This window comes from Apteryx mantelli, chromosome 16, assembly GCF_036417845.1.
Source record: "Apteryx mantelli isolate bAptMan1 chromosome 16, bAptMan1.hap1, whole genome shotgun sequence".
Lineage (NCBI taxonomy): Eukaryota > Metazoa > Chordata > Aves > Apterygiformes > Apterygidae > Apteryx > Apteryx mantelli.
In genome coordinates this window covers 22300217-22311678 of record NC_089993.1, presented here as the reverse complement: position 1 = coordinate 22311678, position 11462 = coordinate 22300217, and the positions used below count along the sequence as shown (strand labels likewise).

Here is an 11462-nt window from a genome sequence, read left to right as displayed (position 1 = left end):
CCGGCATGCCGCGCCAAACAACATAGCCGCCCGGAAGTCCAGTGCCGGAAGACTACCGCTCCCGGCATGCCGCGCAAAGCAACATGGCCGTCCGGAAGCCCAGTGCCGGAAGACTACTACTCCCGGCATGCCGCGCCAAACAACATAGCCGCCCGGAAGTCCAGTGCCGGAAGACTACCGCTCCCGGCATGCCGCGCAAAGCAACATGGCCGTCCGGAAGCCCAGTGCCGGAAGACTACTACTCCCGGCATGCCGCGCCAAACAACATGGCCGCCCGGAAGTCCAGTGCCGGAAGACTACCGCTCCCGGCATGCCGCGCAAAGCAACATGGCCGCCGGGAAGCCCAGTGCCGGAAGACTACCGCTCCCGGCATGCCGCGCCAAACAACATGGCCGTCCGGAAGCCCAGTGCCGGAAGACTACTACTCCCGGCATGCCGCGCAAAGCAACATGGCCGCCGGGAAGCCCAGTGCCGGAAGACTACTACTCCCGGCATGCCGCGCAAAGCAACATGGCCGTCCGGAAGCCCAGTGCCGGAAGACTACTACTCCCGGCATGCCGCGCCAAACAACATAGCCGCCCGGAAGTCCAGTGCCGGAAGACTACCGCTCCCGGCATGCCGCGCAAAGCAACATGGCCGTCCGGAAGCCCAGTGCCGGAAGACTACTACTCCCGGCATGCCGCGCCAAACAACATAGCCGCCCGGAAGTCCAGTGCCGGAAGACTACCGCTCCCGGCATGCCGCGCAAAGCAACATGGCCGTCCGGAAGCCCAGTGCCGGAAGACTACTACTCCCGGCATGCCGCGCCAAACAACATGGCCGCCCGGAAGTCCAGTGCCGGAAGACTACCGCTCCCGGCATGCCGCGCAAAGCAACATGGCCGCCGGGAAGCCCAGTGCCGGAAGACTACCGCTCCCGGCATGCCGCGCAAAGCAACATGGCCGTCCGGAAGCCCAGTGCCGGAAGACTACCGCTCCCGGCATGCCGCGCAAAGCAACATGGCCGCCCGGGTGCCCAGTGCCGGAAGACTACTGCTCCCGCCATGCAGCGGCAAACAACATGGCCGCCGTGAAGCCCGGTGCCGCAAGACTACTGCTCCCGGCATGCCGGGAGGGGTGCAGCGCTCCGTGAGGTTTGACCCTCTGGCGATTCCGTTCCATCCCGCCCCTATTCCCCCCCCGCCCTCGGGACCCGGATTCCGCCGCAAAGCCAGGAGCGGCCCCGCGATCCCCAACACCGATCCCGGACTCCCCCTACACCGCCGCGACTGGCCCCGGGTCAGCTCCGACACTGCCACCACAGCCCCGGCGCTCCCCCTTCCTCCTCCCCGCCGGCACCACCACAGCCCGGCGCTCCCCCTTCCTCCTCCCCACCGGCACCACCACAGCCCGGCGCACCCCCTTCCCCCCCGCCCCCCGGCACCACCATAGCCCCGGCGCACCCCCTTCCTCCCCACTCTCCATGGCCCCAGTGCACCGCTCTTCCCCACCACGTCCTCGGCCGGCCCCCACTGCCCCGGTGCACCGCCATCCCCGGCCCCGGTACAGTTTCTCCCGGCCCGGTGCGCCCTAGTTGTGCCGCATTGCCCGGGACGCTCCCGTCCGCTGGGACCCCCAGCACATGGGGGAGCCGCAGCCCCAAACGCGGACACCCTCGTCCTGCTCACCTCCTCTGCGGTGCAGCCACCATGCTGGTCCCAGCAGACGGTGCTCAGCAGCAGTTACTTTTTGCCAAACCAGCCCCAGCACAGGCTTCCCCCAACTGCAGCCCCTGCCCCAGTGCATGCCTACTGTTGCCATCAGCCCCACCTGGGGCTCATCCCACCCCCCTTCCCCCACCTGGGGCTCATCCCAGCCCTAGGGCCCACAGCTGCAGCCCATCAGGAACTGGGGAGGGGGAATGGCCATCAGCCCCATCACAGACAGCTGGGGCTCCCAGGGCAGCAGAGGCACCCCCACTCCTGAGAGCAGGTTGCAGAAAGCTGAAGGGAGACCCCTGGGGTGTACAGAGAGGAAAAGGGAGTATTCAGGGGACAAGAGAACAAATCCAGATCTGTGGGTGCAACAAAAGTAAAAAAAAGGCAATGACAGAGCAAACAGAGTGACTCTGGGGGCACCAAAAGGCAAAGGGAGGGCCCTGGGGCACACCAAGAAGCACCCAGAAAACTCTGGGACAGGGGAGGAAGCTAAACAGAGAACTTTGTGGCATGCTACAAAGCAAACACAGGGCCCCGGGGCACACCAAAATGCACAGAGGGGGCTTGGGGGCAACCCAAAATGTGAATTGAGGGGTCCTGAGGGCATCAGAGGGCAAACCAAAATACAAATGAAGGGCCTTGGTGCACACAAAAGGGGCCATAAGGCACATCACAGGGCTCAATGTTGCTGATGGGACAGTGCCTGCAGGCTCCCCCCATCCTCATGGAAACTGTCTCCCAGCTCCAGGCACACAGGCCCCATCCCCAGACACACAAGGGACATTGCGAAGTGCTGAAAGCAAATCTGGGAGCAGCCTGGGGGCCTCACGCAGCCCTGGAGGGGCCCTGGCTGCTCCCAGGACGATGGGAAACACCCCCAAGAGCCCCGAGGGTCAGGCAATGCAAGGGAAATTCCCCACAGCCCTGCAAACAGCACTGGGTTCCCTGAATACCACAGGGACGCCAAAGTACGAGGGACTTGCGGATCAGCTCCCAGCACCAGACACAATGTGTAACCTCCTCCCCTGGGCATCATCTTCAGGCAAAGCGACAGTGGGAAACACAGACATGAGTGCAAAGAATAAAGCAACTGTTTATTGTTTTACTGCACAGAAACAACACCTGGGCGCAAGTCTGCCATGCTTCCCCTTATCCTGTGACACCTGAAGAGTCATGACCGCACCAGCGTTCATCCGTCCATTGGAGAAGGGTCAGCTCCTGCTGCTGCCCTTGACGTGGCAGGTGTCTGAGTAGCCAACAGCCTACCCCCTCTGCTTTTTCCTTCAGGGATAGGATCCGGCTCTGAGAGTTGAGAGGAAAATGCCTGATCTCGCCTGCCTGCGCTTCTGCCCTACCCCAGACTAGAGCCCTACAGGACACTTTCACAGCGCTCAGCTCACCCATCACATCACCAGTCTCGGTGTGATGGGCCTGCGCCGCATGAAACCCAGACCTCAGGTCAGCGCACAGAGCTGAACGCTGGGTACAGGGGAAGGTTACAAACCCCCAAGAAGGGTTCGCAGCCTGCTGCTTAGGCTTCAGGGCTTACAGTCTATTATCCAAGGATTTAGCCCTTTTCGTTTATCAGCAAGCTGTAAACCCTGCACCCTAAGTGACAAACTGCAAATCTTGGAATCCAAATGGTTGCCAAGGCTTTAAAATTTATGGATGAAGTTGGATTTTAAATTCTGCGCCCTGATCGCTAAATGAACAAACTGTAAACTCTGACTGATAAAGACTGAGCCCCACAAAATAAAGTAATACACCATAACCCCTGAGTGACAGACCCTCAACAACAAACTAAGCAATAAACCTTAAGTGAAAAACTTCAAACCCTCCGCTTTAAGCAAGAAACACCAAAGCATCCATGAGCATGAGAACAGTACAGAGAAGCCAAGGGGTTTTGCCCACAGCTTAAGAAGTTTCCCCTTCATTTAGAAGGAAGACACGCACCAGAATCATGTTATAGTTGCTGTTTATAGGCCTGGTTTTAACCATCATTCAAACGCGAGCATGTGCAAGAATCACGCCACAGGACTGCACTAAGCTGCACTTCCACTGAACCTACCTGAAACACCACAAGCACGAATTCATCTCTGTTACAGACAATTAATATTTTTGTTCCTCTCAGCTCCATGGGCAAACAGCCACAGCCAATGACACCAGTAACCACCGAGGGCAAAATCACCTTCCACCTCCCAGCCCTGCTCACATACAGTGCAGCCCCAGGACTTAGCTGTGTCCATGCTGCAAGTCAGAGCTCGTCCTCCATGGATGGCCACAGATCTCCACAGAGCTCCCAGCTGTGACAATGCTCATTTGACTGCCGAACTATGCTTCAGCCACCTGCAAAGCAGCCAGAACGGTTACTGAGCGGCCAGGCAACTGCACAGCCCTCCTAGAACTACTCCCTAGTCTAAGGCCCAGAATTGTTTCCGCAATTATGACTGACCCTCTGTGCTGCTTCAGTCACCCTCTCTGGCTCCGTTTCATCACAGGGATGTCACAGCAACCACCACATACAATCAGGCTCGGTCAGTCACCTGGCCACCTCCAGCCTTCAGTAGATGATCCTCCTCAGGAAAACTGCCGCTCACAGACACCCTCAGAAAGCACTGTCCAGCCAAGGCAGGATAAAAACTAAGGCCTCCAAAAACTCCAAACTCTGGAGAGACTGAGCTGATGGGAAACTGACTCTGGCTGGGACAGTGCCAGCAGGAGGATTTTGCTTCACTCGCTCAGGCTGCCTAGCGGACAACACAAGCGGCCCAAGTCAGACAGACCCTGCTGGAAAGCCCTATGACACGACAGCGTGCCAGAAAGCAGAGTCGAGCGCAGGCTCCTGGAAGAGGAGCAGAGCAAGGCTGACGTAGGGAAGACACCGGTTTGCATAAAGGCAGACCTGGCAGAAAAGCGGGCTTGATGCCAGTGCCGTGATCATGACTCGGGCTGCAACGCACAGCAGCCCCGTCTGCGTGCAGGCGGCCAAGACGCAGGAACCGCAGGCTGTGCCAACAAGTGGCACAGACGACCGCAGCAGCTCCAGAGCGCCCTGCCACGAGCACCTGTCCTAACGCCCGAGTACTCGGAGCCTCTGCTGCTCTCTGCCTCCGTTACACCTTCCTTCCCCGGGAGCCTCTTCGCTGTCCACCGCATCCCCCACCGCATCCCTGGCCCACTAGTGCTCCCCCACTGCACATCCACAGCCCTGTGCCTCCGCACACAGAGTCACTGCGGAGGGGTCTCACATGACCCGAACCAGGCAGATCGGTGGGACCCTCTGGGCACTGCTGATCATCTCTGCTGAGTGCCAACCGCCTCTTGGCGCCTGCCACACCAGACAAAACACAAAGGAACAACAGACCTTCAGCTGGACGCAGGGCCAGGGAGCAGAACAGAAGAAAGGAGGGAACAGAGCACTTGGCAGATGGATGGAGAAAGAAAGAGAAAGAGAGACACCCGGCCCCAGGGTCAGGGCACTGCACAAAGGAACAGACGGAGAGGCATCGAGGGCCACACAGAGGGATGGAGGGCTGCACAGAGGACCGGGGAGCAGAAGAGGGAAAAAGAGAGAGACGGAGGTGGACAGAAGAAGAAAGAGAGGAAAGAAGGAAAGGGGAGGCAGACAGAGGGACAGGCAGCAAAAGAGAAGGGGGGAGAAGCAGACAGAGGAATGGGGGCTGCACGAGAGGGACAGGGAGCTGGTCACAGCTTCAGTACCCACGGCACCTAGTTTTTCCACGCTCTCCAGTCTTCCTCGCTCTTTCCCGTCTTGTGCAAAAACCCTTCCAGACCCCTTCTGTACTCACACGCTTCCTTAAAACGGTATCGCCGAAATCAACCAAACGGGCTGAGCTGCTCCTCTTCCGCTTGCTGGCCCTCAGAACGTCAGCCTGCAAATGAATCAGACCACCAAGGTCACCGGCAGAGTCTCCTTTTGGAGCTCCCCCCCCCCTCAAAAAAAAAAAAAGCTTTAACAACCATCCCCTAACCTGGGGAAATGCAGGTCCTCCCTTCAGCACTGTAACAGTTTTTATTCCGGGGTCCCAAGTCGCTGTTACGACACTAAGCGGCAAAGCAAGGCAAAGGCAGCTGGGGTCACAGCTTACCCAACCAGCCACGAAAATTCTTATTTGAGGCCTCGCTGCTTCTTCCAGGTAAACACACCAAAATAAAGCTCCCAACAGGCAGCTGAGGCTTCACGCAGGCCTTGGGGCCCTGCTAGCAACAGCAATGCCGTAGCCACTGGGCTACCAGGCACTATTCCCCCCCTCCCCTGCTGGTCCGTGAATTGCAGCTTATCACTCACGAGTCCGGTAAGGATGCTGCCGACCCTCCTACGGCCGAGGGCTCCTCCTCAGGACCGGGCAGAGAACCTTTCCGCCGGCATTTGGAGTCTCCTGGCCGCTCTTGACACCTGATAACTTGCAAAGGGCTGAGGGTGGGAGCCTGTAGTTCTTCACAGCAGCATACAGTCGTTCCCCGATGTTCTGAATGCCTAGCATTAACACCATTTATAAATACAAAAATACTACCGCTATAGGGCATAAAGCCAAGCTAAAATTTCCGCAGGCAAAGAAAACCTCTTCATGTCTGACAGAATGAGCCATGTGCATCGGCGCCTACAGCTCAAGGCTAGCAACCCCTCCCGGGCGACGTTCTTCTGGCAGGCTGCGTAGCTGAACTCCTCCGTCTTGCCTAAGAGTCTCTGCCGCGACATGACGCAACTTTGCCAGCCAGCGCTTCTCAATGGAGGCATAGTAAAATCCATCGCCCTACAAAAGCATAGAGCAAAGCAAAGCAAAGCAAAAAAAAAAAAAAAAGAAAAAAAAAAAGAAAAATTCAAAGCTCTGCAGAAAAATTCAAAGCTCTGCAGAAAATCATAGGAACCCAAAGTTGTTTCTAAGCACAAAAGCGGATCTAATACACACACAAGCAAGGTAAACGAGAATACGCAAGCCACAAATACCGCTTCCCCCAACCCCTCTTCTGGAAGTTATGATGACAGTCGGGCTTGCTGTGAAGGGGAAGTTAGACTAAGTAGCCGCTAGAGATTAATCTTTCAGAAACCTTCCACGTCCACGTTTTTGGCACAACCATGCTCTGTCAATTCAGACACGCACAAGAAGATCCACCGTTTGCACAGTAACCCCCCCACCCCGCGCGTTAGGATTAGTGTCCCCTGTGCCACTTGGATAGATGATACTCCACTGTCTATTTGCTTCCCTGACATTAGCTACTACAGAGGGAATTGAGCAGATGGGATTGCCTCGGTGCTCTGAAAGGGAAAAGCCTCAAAGACAGTTACCAACCAGACTGCTGCTAAACACTCTTTCTCACAGCTGGAGAATTTCTGTTCTGGCCCCAAAGGGGGATGCAAGGATGATGCTACTGGCACCCACTTTTCCTTACTGCTGTTTTCTAACGGTGCTGCTCCCACAGAATCAGCAGATGTGGAAAGCATTACTGAAAAAGGCTTGCCTTGTCCTGGGAGTTTGAGGGCAGCAGATTTTACAGCCATTTCTTCCAGTCCAGTGAAAGCAGCGTCACGTTCCTTGTTCCGTTCCTGACTCCTTTCCAGGAATTTCCACCACGGCCTGCTGATACTGGCAAAGCTACGTTAACACTGCTGGAGGAAATTAAATCCTCCTAAAACTGCTTTAAGTTGGAACTGATGAGAAGGAGCCTTAACTCCACAAGGCTTTAACCTTTCTTCTGTCTGCTGTCTTCCCCTTTCCCCAAGTACCATTGCCAGGCATTTAACCTGGGGCTGTGCTAACTGAGCCTTCCTGAAAGCAATCTCTTAATTTTACAATTCGGACACTTCTGTCTCTCTGTCTCTTCAGAGACTCTGGCCACTTGACCACCATTACTCTAAGATAATAGCTTGCTATCTTGTAGTTCTTAAAGTATGATGCTTCACAAACACATAAAGTCACACGCGCAAAAATATACGTACGTAGCATACTTTTTGTAATGCATACAGACCTTCAGACCTTATATGTTGGTGATCTATTAGTCCGACCGCTATTAATGGCGATCCTTCCTCGCCAGGAGGACGGGCTTTCCCTTTTTGGGCGATGCAGACAGCTCTCAGTTGGTTCCGTTTGATTTCATTACTTCAGCTTGCTTACGTTTTTCTGGTCTCTTCAATTTCAGCCATGGCAATTAATCTAAAAATTAAATATGACATCTTTCCCTTTCTACATATGCACGTACGATAACAAAACAAAATAGAAACAACCAAAGCAAAACTAAGGCAGATACAGCGAACAATATCCACGGGGTAGGAACAGGTTACTTAGTCTTCAGTGCTGCCTCTGGGAGGCCGAAATAACTAACAGTCATTATCAAGAATTACCCTACTTACCCACGCCAGAACACCTCCTACTGCAGCAGGTTCTGGTGATATCAAGGGTCTGCTAAAGTGCATTTTTGCTTCCTTGCTTCATCCTGTCCCTTTGGTATTAATCACCAAAAAACTGCTTGTCCAGCTTTTCTCTTCATCAGCATTTGCTACTATTGGTTCCGTCACTGTAACAAAGAAAGAAACTTTACTTCACGGCATTTTATTTGCCGTGAAACACTTAGATTTATGCGTGTTCTTTTTCTCTTTACCGTGTTCTTTTTTCCTCCCCCCCGCCTTCCTTTTCCTTAAAGGAAAGGTCTTAATATAGCACCTTGCATCACACTTTACAGAGTAAACAGTTTGGAAACACGACATACAGCAATTCGGGCTAGGTTATTAGACAGGCAGGCACATCACCTAATACTTACCCACGCCACTTTCCACGAAACCTGATTTTTATTCTGCTTCAGTATTGTTGTTTCTGTTCAGTATCCTTTCTCAAACCCTTGTATATGCACGCTTAACTGACAATTCTCTCAGTTTTTAGCCACGTGGAAGAATGATAGCACTTAATTTGCCCATCGCTGCTTCAAACCTATTACCTTATTGATACAGCTCCTAGATTCCTCTTACGCTCGGATGCTGGCCTCACAGGTGATGACTAAAATCAACAACCGGATCACTAGGTCTAGCTGCTTTTCTTCAAGATGTCCCCCTTCGGTGGACTACCCTGCCAAACAAACCAAGAAGATTGACGAGGCCGTGAGGTTATCAGATCTTTGGACCACTTTTCCAAGGCTTTCTGGGTGATTGACGTAACCGCTTCTCTTCACATTACTCAAAGCTACATTCATCTATTACTTAAGACTAAAGTGCTTCTATTTTAAGAGAAGATTGTTGTTTATTTTATTATATTATATGTAATTTATTAAGAAATATACATAATTTATTATATATATAATAGTATATTACTTACGCTCCGTAATCTGTTAGGCATCATGTCTAGACCTTTCTGCATTCACAACACTTTCAGTAATTAAAGACAGGAATTAATAGCACCCATTGTCCTATGGGCTGGAGTAAGTCATTCCTCCTGCTCTGAGAAGGTGCCTAAAAGCCATGCTGTTTTCTGTAGCATCACTGGGGCTTCCCATAGCCCAGCAGTGTTCTCTTAGGCTTTTCCTGAGCCTTGTATTTTTTTAGGTTATTCCTTAGCCTGCAATTTTATGTTAATGTTCTCCTTAAGCATTGTGCACAGCATGATTATCCCAGACCAGCCACATCTTGCACGTACAGAGGTTTCTGAGAGGCAGCTCAGAAGAAAAGAGAGAAAAATCTGTTTGTCATCTGTGCACCCACCCGTCAACATTCTTCACCAAGAAGTGCTGTAAATTCCCTTTTTGCTAAAGCGAGACTGAGTCAAGGGGGAGACACAGATCACCCCCCATATTTATTAGGACAACTCACTGCTGTGGGCACTGGGTCTGGGAGTGGTTTTAGGATTGCTTGGGGCTTTAGCACAGAGTTTAGGGGAAGGTCTGGAGTCAGTGACAATGTTGCAGCAGGGTCTGGAGGCATTTGAGGGTCTGTGGGGGTGTGGGGGCAGGGGATGGTTTAATGGCTTTGAGGGGGGGCTGGTTGCAGTAAGGGTGGGAATCTGCAGAGCCCTCAGGGCAGGGGTGCCATCCCAGATGCACAGTGAGTGCATAGGGGTGCTGCATGCGGCTGTCAGCTTTGCAGGAGGAGGCACCGGCCTCCCACCCCACCAGAGGGGAGGAGGAGGAGGAGAGATCTACGAGCTTGCAGAGAACGCCAGAAGAGGCAGCAGGAAACTCCCCAAGAGCCCCATATGCTCCTGGAAAGAGCTGTGAAGGACCCTGTGTCCCAGACAAGAGGAGGCATCAGGCTGCTGTGCCACTGCTGGAGACATCCAGACCCCTGTGCAGCATATGAGTGCCTGGGGAGCTGTCAGAAGCAACGGAGGACCCACTGCCACATACAGCACTAGGGAAGCTTATGGTTTTGAGGCAGCTGTACAGGAGGGAGCAGGGCTTTCAATCTGTTGGTGCCCGTGTTGGCTGGCGCCCACACTCTGTGTCTGGGGGTGGGGGAGGCCTCCAGGTGCCTGGGAGCATCATTCTTCTATCCATCTTCTTGCTTGCCTAGCCACAAGTCTCAAGAAAATAACCTGGGGCTGCACCAATCGTACCTGACTCAAATCGACACTCAGCCTGCTGGGTCCGGAGGTTTTAAACCTCCTTGTGACTTACCAGCACTCTCGGGCGTGCCTGCCGCAATAGGAGCCGTCCTCCCACCGACACTGCACCACAAGCTCGCTCCGGGGCCTGCCTGCCTCCCCGCTCCTCCGGGCCGCGTCCGCAGGGCCGAGCGCACGCACCGGCCCGCGCTGGCGAGGAACCGGGGCCCTAAAGGCGACACACGGAACAGGGAAAGTCCTATCCGCGCTCCAGCACACCCTGCCCCGCGCTCCCGGCGCGGCGCCGGGCCCCAGCCCGCCCCCCCCCCCGCTCCGCACCGCCGCCTCCACGCACCGACGGCCGCAGCGGGCAGGACACAGCCCGCCACCCGCCGTCACCCGAAGGCCCGCGCTCGCCTCACCGGGGCCCCCAGATCCTCAGCTCCGGGCGGCCTCCGCCCTCACCCGCCGCCGCCGAGCGAAAACGCCGACCCTGCTCGCCGCCATGCTGCTCCCCGCCGCCGCGCATGCGCCGGCCGCCAACGGAGCGCAGCCCTGGCGCTCGAGCACCGCGCATGCGCCGGCCACGGACCGGCTCGAGCGGGAGGGGCGGAGGGAGCGGGGGGGGGGAGGCGAGACCCGTAATGGCGCCACCGCGTGCTCGTGGCGCGGCGCTGCAGCCGGCCAGCTCACGCGTGCGAACCGCAGCCTGCCACGGACCCGCGGGGCTTCCACCGCGCAGCGAGCGCCCCGAGGCTGCCCGTGCCCGTGCCCGAGAGAGCGGCGGGGATCAGCGAACAGGCTCTGGTGCTGCCCCGGTGAGAGGGCACCGCGGAGCAGCTCCGAGACGGCACTGCCCGTCCCCGCGACACCAGGAAGCACCGATAAGGAACAGCGTTCTGCGCTACCGGCCTGTGAGCCCCGGAAAAGGGCGACGAGCACGGCCCATTCGCTTACCCGTTACCGAAACGGCGGAGAGTAGCCGCGAACACGGCGACCGGCACCGCGCGCGCGCGCGCGCCGGCTGGCTGCAGTATTCTTTGTACGCGGGGGAGGGCAGTGGTGGCTGCAGTACTGGCGCGTCGACACCCGAGGGCAGCAGTGAGCACGGGAAACCAGCGCGCATGCGCTCTTCTTCGGGGTGCAGTACTGCTCGTTGGACTCTCGGAGGCATCAGTGAGCGCGGCGAAACACAGTGCGCATGCGTGCGCGTTTCGTGT

General features: G+C 55.8%; 2 long non-coding RNA genes across 3 annotated transcripts; both read right to left on the bottom strand.

Moving 5' to 3' along the window:
* Positions 1-2765: 2765 nt before the first annotated feature.
* On the bottom strand, positions 2766-5583 carry LOC136993491 (uncharacterized). Its single transcript, XR_010885822.1, has 2 exons — positions 5506-5583; positions 2766-2998 (listed from the first exon to the last, which is right to left on the bottom strand). It is a non-coding gene; the product is annotated as an uncharacterized lncRNA (long non-coding RNA).
* Positions 5584-7166: 1583 nt separating this feature from the next.
* On the bottom strand, positions 7167-10716 carry LOC136993498 (uncharacterized). 2 transcript variants are annotated; one of them, XR_010885829.1, is made up of 6 exons: positions 10665-10716; positions 10316-10471; positions 8648-8775; positions 8067-8230; positions 7685-7869; positions 7167-7296 (listed from the first exon to the last, which is right to left on the bottom strand). It is a non-coding gene; the product is annotated as an uncharacterized lncRNA (long non-coding RNA). The 2 variants fall into 2 exon arrangements; XR_010885830.1 differs by having other exon boundaries at positions 7167-7293.
* Positions 10717-11462: the final 746 nt, after the last annotated feature.